Source organism: Aythya ferina (assembly GCF_964211825.1).
Source record: "Aythya ferina genome assembly, chromosome: 6".
Classification (NCBI taxonomy): Eukaryota; Metazoa; Chordata; class Aves; order Anseriformes; family Anatidae; genus Aythya; species Aythya ferina.
The window spans coordinates 7288530-7302468 of NC_140303.1; the positions used below are offsets into that span (position 1 = coordinate 7288530).

At 32.6% G+C, this 13939-nt stretch overlaps 1 protein-coding gene across 2 annotated transcripts in view; it reads left to right on the forward strand.

The window, feature by feature from the left end:
- The window catches only part of TFPI (tissue factor pathway inhibitor), a 189993-nt gene that overhangs the window by 96422 nt on the left and 79632 nt on the right, over positions 1 to 13939 (forward strand). For both annotated transcript variants that reach the window (XM_084522921.1, XM_084522924.1), the window contains exon 2: positions 530 to 615. The gene's annotated coding sequence lies outside the window, so the exon portion shown is untranslated. The remainder of the gene's footprint in view (positions 1 to 529; positions 616 to 13939) is intronic.

Sequence of the window (13939 nt, forward strand, 5' to 3'; positions counted from 1 at the left end):
TCATTAATCATTTTTATTGCTAGCAATCCAAGTTGTGCATGTAGTAAATTAACCTCTTCTCAATCCTCTTTCACTAATCTTTTACCATGCTATCTAAATGCATAAAATGGGTATTAAGTAACACATAGTGTAATTCCCAAGCTGAATCCTTACACTTATATGAATATATCGCTAATAAAACTAACTTGGTTATGTTCTGAATAAAGATGTTGATGTCTTAAGTCATACTTCTGACACCATGTCAGAAAATGAGTTGTTTTTAAAAAGAATTAGAAAATAAGTTTGTTTTCATTTCTCATACCATGTAACAGAAAAAGACAGCTAGCATCTCTCTTTTTGGAGCACTGTCTGATTGCATTGGCAACTGAGCATACCATATGTACTTTTGGATACCCAGTGGCAATAAAAATAAGATATTCACCTACTTTGAAGGACAAAAGTAAAAAATAGCTCTCTCAAGTATCCAGTTTCAAGATCTTTGAAAATATCTCTGCATATTATAGACCTTTGATTTCTTTTCTCTCCCTAGGTACAAGAGACCTGCTTGTCACCTCTCCTGTCTATGAAATACGATTTATGATGAAGATAAACGATTACAATAGCATTTGAAACCAGGTCAGTTCTCTCTTTCCAGTAAAACCTTCCTATTCATCAAATATACAACTGTGTGTACAGTATTATCACTGAATCTAGTGGAGTTGTTTATCTGTCTAGAATAAGGTAAAACTTTAAGCACTTAAATAAAGTGAGTGTCATATATGTGACACATACATTCTCATACATATTTTCATGCACATAAACGGCAAAACTGCACATGGGAGTGAACCCTCCTAATGCTTTCTGAAGCTACTGTTTCATACTGGATCTGTGTAAAAACTGACAAAGCAGACTAGGAATTAGATATTACTTTCAGCTCCCTTGCAAACCTCTCTCTCAATGTGAGTCAGGCTTTGGTCATCTGTTTTCCTTACTTCCACACATTAATCTCTGACAAAAAGACTGAAAAGATGAGAAACCTTCCCTTCTTCTCCAGTGAAAGTGAGAAAATCCATCTTCTCCCCCACCAAGAACTCCTGAGATTACCTGGAACTGCTGAAGGACCTTTACCTGTCCTCAATACAGCTCTACTCTTGGGAGCTGCTGAAGGAAATGGTATTCCCTATAACCGCAGGCTCCTTTTCTCATTATCACAGAGAGCAAAACTTGTCTTATAGGAATGAGCTATGACATGAGGTAACCTTAGCAATGAATTACTGTAACTTTTTCTCATCGATGAATTTCTGTAAGCTTTTCTCTATGTATTTCTTGGACAAGGTCATGCAGCAGGGAGATGACTAAACAGGAATACTGTGAAACAGCACCCACAGATTTAAATTTAATTTTATATTAAATTAATTGCAACTACCAAGATGGATTAGTCTGGTTAGCAGATGCACTTTCTTCTCTTTTAGCAATAAAGAAAGATAAGAAAGTGTGTAGGAATGAACTCTTACTTTGAGATGCAAAAAAATAAGAGGCAAGAAATGAAATAAACTAATGGTAGACCCTAAACAAATGAAGATTGGTGTTCATTAACAAGCCAGGATCATTACCTGGGGAGGTCCATGGTTCTTTGGGAGATGAGTATGGAGCTAATAGGACTCAATATATTATGCTTGTTCTCTGTACCATACAAAATTAACTTCTAAAGAAAATTCCATTTTAAGTCCCTTTATAGTCCAAAAACTCAATCCAAAGGTAGTTTCTTTATATTTTTCTTTTTAAAGTACAACTATATATGAGGTTGATCAACTCCAGTTTGCAAGTCACCAATATTTCATTTCCTTTCTATCTTCTGCATAAGGATCAGCAGAGCATTCAGCTCTGATAAAAGCACTTTTGCAAAGGTAGGATGTTTGGAAATGTTGCGCTCGGTATTTTAGACAGCTTGATTTTTAATAAGCACATTCTGCACAGGTTAGAGGAATACTTAATTTTACAGTAATCCATTTTAAAGCAAAAGATAAAATACCTGTAAAGAAAAAAACTGTAGAATACATGGAAGTAATCATAGTTTCATTAATTTGGTACGTTTTTCAAAGGAAGGGAAGATACTCTGTGAATTTTATATTCCATTTACAATAATAGGTAAGCATGGTCCTTCCTTTCTCTTGAATCTTCTGCCAGCTGTTGAGTTTTGTGATCTCAGGTTAACCCTTTCCAAGATAATTATTTACAGCTTTCTGCATGAATCTGTGTGTCTGCACTCAGTCTTACTGAATTATTGGAACAGACAGCTGGGGGCAATGACTGGGAATTTGCCTGAACTGCAGAGTTTGCAGCTTACATAGGAAGTCTTCTTTAAGTGCCCCTGAAGCTAAGGCATGTATTTGAAAAATGTTTGAGTAAGAGAGACATCGGTGGTTCTCAAAGATATCTGCCCATGTAGTACCCAAATTTATAATATGACTCCTACTCAAAAAGGTGCTGCCTGACTCCACACAAATCTGCTGTGCGGTTACACTGCTGAAGTAGTTCTGATATTGACAATCATCATAAATGAACCCTATGAAAAATGTCTTAGCTGTGCTGCACAGGACACAGCCTTAACAGTTTAAATATTCACAGAAGAAAAATATGCATCAAAGGGTACTAGCTACACAAACATCTCTGGCTGAGAACAAGTCTGAGCCAAAGTTTGTTAAAGGAAGGAAACATATTTTGATGCCTCTTATTCCAGAAATGTCAGAGATTATACATAGATGGATATAATATTACAGATGAATACTATTCCAAGAAATGCATTTACTGTATTAGGCCAAGTTTTGGTTTTCATTTTTCTGCTTTTCATTGTAAATGAATAACGTGAAATGACAAGTTTGTGTAGCACATTACAATTGAGTCACTGCCCGTGCCTGAGGCAGGGTAGTGATCTCACTTGCCCATGGCACTACACAAGCCAACAGGGACTTCAGTCTTCACCAACATGATCAGACTTGTCTTCTGGAATAAATTCATACTCATTTTCTCTCTTATATGTACTTAACTTGGAAGTTTCCTCTAATTGAAACATAGCTTCACATCACCGCTTTTTTCTAAAATCCAAGAAGTCAAAGAGATAGTTTGATTTTAATTCTATGACTATTTATGTTAGTGACGAATATTTTAATGATAAACCTTTTTGAAACACAAGACCTCTAATCTTATTTCACTAGCACAGTATTTTGTACACACAGTCAATTAAAAATATTTTTTTTTCTAGTCGATTCATTAGCTGACAAATATGTATGCATAGATGCTCTCATTTTCTCCAAAGCTTGAATTACACTCACTCAAAATCTTTGTTTTTCCATAAACTGTTAGTAGGGATAGCAAATCTTTAAAATAATCCTTTGGTTTTGTCCATTCATAATATGATTTATTTTTCATCCATCTTTGTATTACTTCTTTTCCTTTCACACAAATTCTATGAATAATAGAATAATGCTTATGCTAAAGGTGAGTGAAACCAAATACAATTAAGCATGATAAAAGTTATGCATTCAGCAAAGACATGAGCACAGGAAATTTTACAACAGATCACTGCAGAACCAGGGTCCTCATTAACAAGAGTAGATGTCACTAAGGGTTTTTGAAATGGTAAATTATATTGAAATATTTGTATCTGAACTAGAAACCTGACATAGTTTCTAAATAGTCTTGCCCAGCTAGTATTGTAAATACAAAGGATGCATTTGGAAAGCTAAATAAATTTAAAGATGCTGATGAAATATTTAGTGAGCACCCAGCTGATAGCCTGTAATTGCTGCTGGGAGGAGTATTTTAACAGTCAAAAGTCAAGATCAGTTGTTTCTGTTCCACAGGCCCTAACAAAAATAAGGAGTTAAAATGATCCAATAGAAGACAATACTGTACTTTTATTTCCATTAGAGGAGATTTCATGCCCTTATGTACAGGAAGCCTGTGTAAGATAGACATAGCCTAATTTAAAAAGGGTTCTAGGAAATCCTGTAAATACAGAGGTTATTTTACAGTAAGAGTGCATGATCTGAAAGCTGAATATAAACCTCACAATCTGCACAAAGTATAGTATAGTATGTGCAAATCTGCACAAAGTATACGCAGATACAGTCTTAGAGCAGTAGAAAAAAGTATGCTAAAGTTGAGAGCCAAATGTCATTTCGATATATAAATCTCACTCTTGCAGGAATTGCACTTTTTAATTGTTTTTATACTTGTTTCAGATGAACAGTGAATTGATGTAGAGTTTTTTGTTTGTTTGTTTGTTTTTTAATCTGATAGGAAGTAAAAGAGAATGTTTTTGGTGACATGGCAAAAATTGCTTCCTAGAGACAAAACAAGGCTTTGTTTATGCCAAATGGGAAAAATATTTTAATTTAACGTATATCATTCTCTGATATACTTTACCAGAAGATACTGTTATGAGAGAGATGATTACTTAGGCAAACTTTGCTTTTGCCAGACCAAATATACTTACCATTATAATGTTTAGTAATGCCCAATTTAATGAGCGTGAAGTGAAGCGTTTTTACTGGTGCTATGGTAAAGACAGGCCTTTTGAAAACCATAATAAATTAATTAAGAAAAGCAGCAGAGGGAAAGGATACTGGACTAAATGTAAAGCTGTACCAAATGATGCTAAATTGCAGGCTGCCATGAATTGGTTTGTTATCTGCAGCTCTTCATTAAAAATTTAGTAACTAGAACACCTTATAACAAGAGAAGTTAGAATGCAAAGGAACAGAGGCTTGCATATTATATGGAGACACTTCATTTCACACTCAAAGAAACAAAAACAATCAATAGGATGACAGCAAATCCTTTCCAAGATTCACCTAATATTTAATGTTACATATCCCTGATTAAAATAAGAAAGTTATCATCCCACATGATTCACGTCTTTGACAGGTGCCTTCACATCAAAGCTAATTCTGATGTAAGAAGAAAGAAAGGAAAAACAAAACAAAACAAACAACAACAACAACAAAAACTACCGTACAAAAAGGTTTTTTTGGAAGAGAGAGGAAAAAAAGCTCAAAAGCTGTTGATCATTGCCACAATCGTGAAATGTCATGAAATTATTTCAAAAGACAAGTATGAGGATTTTCAGAAACAATGAACAATGAAATAGTTTATTATTTTAACTTTAAGTAACTGCCATTATTTTTCATTTCAGCATTCACGAAGATTAAAAAGTGAAATAAGTTCTCATCTGTCTTATTAAAAAACTGATCAAAATTCTGAACCCTACAATAAAATTAAGTCTAGATTAGCAGCCTGGCATTAAAGGCTTGCACCACTTCTCACCCAAACTACATAGCATCATTTTAGGGAATATATTTCTGTAACAATACGGAATGAAACCCTTCTTGTACCCTACATGCATCCTCAATGCATGAAGAAGGCAATCACTTGTTGGAATAGTTATTTGTTTGTTTGTTTATAGAATACTTCCTTAGTAAGAGTGTCATGAACCTAACACTAAACACTGGTTTTTATTTGAAGATTATAACCTGTTCATTTAAAATTAACTAAATAAAGGACATGCAATTCTGAATTGCTTCCATCTTAATAAGATGTATTGTGTTTTAGAAGGCTAAAAAAATGTGCATTGAGTGAGATGAAAATTATTTTTTTCAGTCTGTAAGAGTTTAACATTTTCAAGCCACACCAACTTTTCAAGTAATTGTAACAATGAGATGAAATCATCATAGATAATATAGATAAACTCTGTATGAGGAAAGCAAAGTAATTTGAGTACCTGAACCAGTTTGTTAAAGAAGTGACCTCTGAGATTCAGTTCTTATGAACTTATTTGACCTCTCGATGCTACAGAAGTGGGCAAACTGTAGAATAAATCGCAAAATCACAAAATATGTTTAAATCACAAAACAGCTTCAAGTTTTCCTTAGTCTATTGTCTTATCTGAAAAATTAAAGGATAGAGTATAGATGTAGAAATAATCTTCAACAGGAAAACCTTAAACTTCAATACTGACTTTGAGTTAAACTGAGCTTTCAGTCAAAGCCTGTAATTAAATTTATTGTAACTTGCAAAAAATAATAAGCAAAATTTTCAGGGACATTACAGTTTTAATCCTTTACAAGAAGTGATCTGGAGATACTTGTCCCTGTGACAATTTTCCAAGATTTCCTCCATGATTTCCCTCCTATTTCAGTATACTTTTGTGTCTGAGTTTATATGTCTTTACACGTTTTCATTATAGTGTAATTTCACTCTCCTAAAAAGTGAAGAGAGATCAGCTTGAGCTTTTGGCTTGTCTTTTAATGACTATGATTTACATGTATTTTGAACTTTATGCAAAATAAAGAAAAAAGTAGTGGCACCTTAATAATGACACCAGTAAGGCTGATGTCAAGTTTAAAGTACTTGGATTCAGACCTTAGCTACCACACATTTTCTGTGTGATTTTAGGCAAGACATTTAATTCAATATCATAATGTGATTAAACATCATAGTGCTTTCTCACTTGGATTTTGTACCAGGATTATATCTTCAGCTGTTCTGCTTCAGAGCAGCTTCACTAGGTTAAAATCAGTCTACGTCATCTGAGTATAGGGCTAGTAAGTCTCCACTGAGGCAATGATAAAAATACATCCCTTGCTTTGAAGGGGCTGAGAGAGGTAATCCAGCAATATAAAAATACATCTAAAATTAAGAGACACTACATGCATTCACCCTTCCTTTCTGTTTTCTCCATTGTATACAAATTTGAGAAAATGCCACACATAAGTTATCCATTAAGGTTTCTTTTTAAGATTTTACAGTAGAAGTCTGATTTACAGGTAAGAAAATATCTCCTAAATAAAAATGCTGTTTTCTGATATCCCTTTTGATGTGGAAATTGGAGTTGGTTTAGGCTCTCCCTCATCCCTTCAGCATTCTAGATATACAGAAGCTAATTTGTGTGTAAATGAGAGAACTGATTTTTTAGCCAGCACATTAGATGCAATTAGAAGAAAACTGTCCCTCAGGGTCAATGAAAATCACTACCAGAGAAATGATTATTTATATTAGAGGGCCATCTTTGCTTAAGTATAACAATGTTGTGTTGGCTTGTACTTTTCATACACTTCTTGTGGTTTAGTTAGAAAAAAAAAAAACACACAATGAAAGAACACTCACTTTATTGCATGGAACATTTGAATCTAACCTTCTTTTGTTATTGTTGTTTGTTTTTATTTTTAGTAAAACCCATGTACTATAGAGTAGAAACTCGAGTTTAGAAAGATTTTGTTCATAAAAGAATTGATTTTCAAGTGTCATTTAAGTCACTCTGAAATTTAAGATTTAAATAATTTTATTTTTAATATAATTTTGTGAGAAAAAATGGAACACTGAGAGTAGTATAACGAATGGATAATGTTAATGACCATGTGTACTTCTATACCTAAAGATAAAATTTTTCTGTACAGATAATATTATGAAAAATTTACTATAATGATTCTTGGAGTCATTCATCTGAAATGATTCCTCAAAACAAAATTATGAAAATTATGCTGAGGTTAATTATTTTGAGATCTACACCTCTTTTGCTTGTCTTCAAGCACAGGAGTATTTTGAAGCATGCATGCCCAGAGAAAGAGTTTATGTACTTCTGGGCATGTAGATCAACTCCATCCATCCTTGAAGCTCTGACCCTGTGCCAGAAGAGTCTATTTATGCCCTCCCCTCATCCCCACCCTCTTTCTTTTTTTTTTTACATCACATTGAAAAACAGAACACCTTTTCCATCAATAAGTTAAATATAGACATGTTTGTTACAATATGTTAATGAGTATTTTGCCTAGTTTCACAGCCAAACATACAAATGGGCTGAAGCCATTTCTCAGGGAGACTAATATTTAACAGATCTTTGTGTTAGTAAAATATTCTTAATGTTCGCTCTAAACGTTTCCTGTGCTGTTTCACACCACTGCTTCTAATATTGTCCTCTTAGGCCTTTCTCAGTGATGTATAGCCTTCTTTGGAATAAAACACTTCTTTTAACTTTTTTTTTTTTTTTCCAGTCATACATAGCACAAGTATATACTTCTAATTTTAAAATTCCCTCTTTCATGGTGTGATCCAATGCTCCACAGAAGAAAGACAAGCAGCTTTACAGAACAGAAAATAATTGCTGTTTTATATTAAATACTGAAATATAATTACCATCTGAAAGCTACAAGAAATCCTAATTGATCACTTGCTTCTTTGCAATAAAATGCCCAGACTTTCCAGAACAGCAAAGTGACATAGTTAAAAAATAATAATAATAATAAAATAAAATAATAAAAAAGTAAATGCCAGATTTTTCTCCCTATTGGTCAAAGTTGCAATTATTACAGCAATTAACTTTTTGATCTCTATTATAGTGCAAGTCAAATCAACAGAAGTTAAAAATGACATGGTGGGATTTTTTTTGCAATGAAATGTACTAGCAGAAGCTGTCAAGAAGTTTAGCAATGAATCATGCTCTGTTATGGATATAGAAATCGTTCTGTCCTTTAGAAATGTATGCCTGTCAAGTACAGAAAATAGTAATGTAGCACCTTGAAATGGATACTTTTTCTGGTGTACATGTTTTCTTCTATGTTTTCTTACATGTTTTCATCTATTAAAATTGAACCAACTGGTCTTCAGATTCTGAACTTTTTCTTCAGGTAAATTGGTTTAAAGAATTTTATGCAGCTTGTGTATAGTCACAATGACCCAAATTGGTATTAATCAGTATCATTATGCAAAAGTTAAGTTATATGATGATTATTTTATGAGGCCAAACATATGTGTTACAAAAGTATACAATAGATTTACCTAGATAAGTAGTTTCTAAGAAGTAGGGGAATTATAAAGAGAATGTTATCCAAGCAAAGTGATTTATATTTAAAATTCTACATTCGCTAGTGAGTATGAGGTTTATTTTCATTGGCTCAGATTATAAAAGACCTTATGATCTCATGATGAAAGCAACAATTTAGCACTTCACGATAAGGTAATACAGAAGTTCAAGATGGGATGAGGGCTACTATATTGAAATACAGCCACAGTATTTATTTAGGCAAAGTAATTATTGGACTGGAAAATGGTGTTGTATAGTGGATTGCTGAATTGATTTGGCTTTTAAAGTGTTTCTCTAGAATTTCATTTTTTTTCTTTATTTTTTAACCAAGATCAGTTCCCAGCGCAGCTACACAAATAATATGGCCCAATAAGAGATCAGTCAGGAGCAAAAAACAGGTGACTGAAACAAGTGAGAGGGGCAATTATAATTATTTATTTATTTATTTATTTATTTTAAGTCAAATTATTCTAGGACTTGAACATAAATTGTAGGCTTTATTGTTCTGAGAACTCAAGGCTAGACCAGTTTAAGAGAAAACTTAAGCCTTGAAGCCTTAAATATACAGAAATGAGGAAGAGGAAAAAAAGATGGATAAACAGCAATAAAAGTGGAAGCAATTTGGCCACAGTCATTCAATAAATTAGTGGTACTCAACACATTATATGGTATTCTGGATATTTTCTTTTTGTGATATTTTCTGCATGCATACCTAATATTACATGCTATCAGGATTAGCAGTATTAACATTTTATCAGGTCTTCAGTTATGAAGAGAATAATGAACCAGTATCTAGGGAAAATACTGAAATAAACCAAGGCAAATTCATCTATAATGCAGGAGAGACAGCACCTTTCTGTAATAATGTTTTGATTTCATATTGTATGCATTATTGCTCATTAAAGAAATTTAATGGTCTCATGTAATGATAGGTCAAAAGGAGAACAGTTTTATGGAGACATAAAAAATTAAAGAAAGAAAAAAAAAGAATAACATTTCTTGTTTTCTTCATGACTTCCAAGTGGTTATTTTTCAGTACTAACTGCTTTTTTCCTCACATAATCTGAAATAGTTTCATAAAGATCAATTGTATTTGCTTTCATATATCCATTCCATGCATCCAGTTTCAAAACAATTGAAGATGAAGATGTTTTGATCTACATCACACTCATACTTGACTAATGTTTTTACACAGTATTGAATAACATGAAATATTTTGTGAAGTGGAGGGACAGCAGCCATGGATGAAGCACAGAGATAAGGCTTTTAAGGTCTGTTGCCACAATGTTTAAAGACAACCTGACATTTAAGTATCTGTGGAATATTTTTTTGTGGGATACATGCAGTTACAGGGCAAGTGATTATCTATAAATGAATGATTTTCCAGACAGTTTCAACATAAGCAGGCTAAAGAATTAGTGAATTGAGAGGAGTTGTTTGTGTGTGCTCATAGCTTTTAACAATGCTTTTAACAAGATGCTAAAATTGTTTTCCTCGAGATATTTACTGAAGAATAGTATTAGCTAATTTAGAATAATTCTGCTTTAATCTAATTCTAGAAAATTATAGATACTTGAGAATGGTTGTGAGATTTTTTCTTTATCCAATAGTACCATTTCTGCTTGTTGAAATAGATGCTGCATGGAAAAAAAAATTGGTAAATCTGATTTTTTTTCCACATTGATCTAAAATAAATTTATCAATTTATTGATGAACTTTCTGCCAAGTGTGAAGACAGGGATCACTTTAATTGTGAATCAGTTCACAAGAAGTGAATACGTATTTTTGTTATCTATCCCATACCAATAATATTCTTATTTTTTTTTTTTATTTCTTCTTTTCATTATGGATAGCAAATTTAGAAAAAAATATAATATTTATAATTAAAATATTACTTTTGTACTGGAGATCCACTGTATAAGACTTCATTTTATTCTGCTTTTCTTTTTCTTGCACTTAATTTGGTTACTATTTGTCATATTATCAAAAGACTTGAACTGTAATTGGAGAAGAGTCCTTGGAAGTTAAAGAACTTGCTGTGCTTTGGTATAGCAGGACTTGACATTCCAACACATGCCCCAGGAGGGAAGCAGAGTGGTAGCAAAAAATCACTAAGAAGAATAGTAGATTCCCATTAGACAAAAACGGTCTTTCCATTGACCATGAATGAGTTGATGAGTCTTAAAGATTATTTTTGTCTTCTAATTTCTCATGGAAAATGAGATGACAGCCTATTTCTTTATTTATTTTTACATACATCATAAGTACGGGTTTACTTTAGGTTCTATTTAAAGTGGTGCACAGTTAAGCACAAAATATACTTCTTAGCATGCAGTACTATTAAAAACAGTATGTTTGTCTTCTAAATGCTAATAGAAATCCCTTGACAAAAGGATGAATTTCAGCAATAGCTATAGTATCTCTAGATACTATAAACTCAGAAATTCATAGATAAAATAGATAAAACATATAATGCAGTCTAGGCAGAATCTGGTTTTATACAAGAGAAGCAATTTTATGTGAAGTTGAGCACATCATCTGTCCTAGTTTCAAATGATTCGCTTCACTTAGAATACCTGTCAGTAACTGATAATCATTTTCAATAATGAATTTTTCACACAAGCATTTTTTCCACCATATCCATGCAAAACCATACTAACTTGTACTCATTATAGTACATTTTTCTGTCTATGTCAGAACATTAGTTAGGCATTTGAAGTTATACCAGCATTATGGTACATGAAAAGTTGTTCAAAATGTGTACTGTAATGGACTATTATTCATTTTTTAATTAAAACCCTATAAAAGATACTTTTTTCATTACTATATTGACACACAACCAAAGTTATGCAAATGCTCTGAAGCTGCATCGTCATCAGCTGCTCTTAGATCCAGATTATTTCAAAGGTCTTATATGGAATGCAGAAATATCTTAAATTAGCAGCCAACAGAACAGAAAGAGATGACTAAATTGCTATAGGCTATGTTGGACAATGCATAGATCACTTTTATTGTGGACTTCACTTTTACTTGCACTCACCTTACATTCACCTTGACTTGCTATGTACCTCAAGAAACAAGATGTAATAGAATACATAAAACTTTATTTTACTCCTTTTAATGAGACATTGATTTCTTGCAGTGCAAAGTCTGAGACACTTCTTTACTGTGTATACATCCTATGTGTTCAAATGGGGTGTGTAATTTAATATAGAACAATTCTGATATTCACTTGCTTGAAAGGCTACCACCTAAATAGGTTAAAAAAAATCCCATGTATCAAAGATTGTGCAACCACAGTCAATGTCTTCTGGGGGGGATTTCAAGATTTCAATAAGAAAAAATAAGGATGAGTCAGTTGATGGGACTAACCCTTAGAAAGTGACCTCATTCGATCAGAGCATTATTTAATCAATTTAAGGCAAATGATAATTCAAGGACAAAATAAAATAAAATAAAATATAAAATAAAATAAAATAAAATATAAAATAAAATAAAATAAAATAAAATAAAATAAAATAAAATAAAATAAAATAAAATAAAATAAAATAAAATAAAATAAAAACAAGATTATATTAATGAAGCAAATGTTTATCTCCAGTGCACATGCTATGAAAAAAAATAATTCTGGAGAGATGACATAGTGGATAATTCTGTAGTAATTGCAATGTTATCTTTCATATAGGTACTCTAAATGTAATATAGATTAATAATGACTGAATGGCTCCCAGTAGCTCCTGCCAAATGAATTGTGCAAGAATGAAAAATACTGTGAAAATAACATATTTTTTTTCCAAAGACAGAGGACTTTAATTCCTTAAAATTCATAATCTACCATTTTTAGAATGTGATTTTCTTTGCTGTTTCAAAACATAATATGAAAATAGAGAGTTCTATCTCTTCCATCTTGCAGGTTGTATTTATCGCTATATTAGATGGTATTGTTCCTTATAGCAAATATCAAGTAATTTGATAATAACATTAATTTGAGCTTCCCACAGCAAAATGTAAGGATGGCACAAGCATTCTCTTTAACAGAGTAAATTCTTGGAGTAAAAGCAATAATATTCAAGCAGGCTGAGAAGGAATATTGAAAGGTATCATTAGTCTAGGTCCCACAGCATTCTTATACTTCTATTCCCCCAGTAGTTTTTCTACAGATATTAACATGAAGACATATTTTATTACCATGTTACCAGCTTTTGACCTTAGGAATAAAGTGTGTTAGTACTTGAGTTTACTATTTTTTTATCAGTTTATGACTGTGATATGTCTTGTTTCTAATGGAAACAGAAAACCTGTTATGTTCTAGCTAAAAATGCCAGAGGCTAACACACAAAACTTTGTTGTTTCTAATGTCATTTAGAGATTCACTATGTCGATCTCCAGATGCCCACCAGTTCTTAAGAAGAAGTGGACATGTTAAGAATATGGGAATCAAACCCACAACTGGAGAAAATAAAGTGTTAGCAACTCCCTTGCTTCTGCAGAGGTGATTACTAGTCTTCTCTGCATTTCTTTGTACTCTAATAAGTGTATAAAAACACAGGAAAATTGCCCTCAAAGTGAACAAGAGGTGTACATTATCTGTAGAAACAGATTGGTAATGTCATTTCCAGTAAACAGTAGGTTAGTGTGAAAATACTTACTTTAGCCATGGCTAATTGAGCTGCTGTAGTGGCACTCTTGTCTCTGTCAAAGTCAGTGATTCTTTGAGGTCTCACAAATACCTCCAGGAAAAGGGAGTGAGCACACAATGAAGAAGATTATCTAAAGAAAATAAATGAATAATGATGTTAGGGCTCAGATGTGTACTTTGCATGAACAAGAATGATGTGGATTTTGAGGGGGTCTACTGATTGTATAGTGTTTAATACTGGGACTAACAAGAACTGATAAACCTTGTGATGCTCTTCGAAGTCTGATTTATGGAAGTAACATGACAGAGCTGTAGCTTTATGTGAAATTCAGGCTTCATGAAGATTGCCACCATATACTTCATTCATATCTCTATAATAAGACTGTAAACAAATACTAGTTATGAACGTGTTCCCTGTGAGGAAAATTTGTATGGAATCCATGAGGGGAGGATTACTGGTT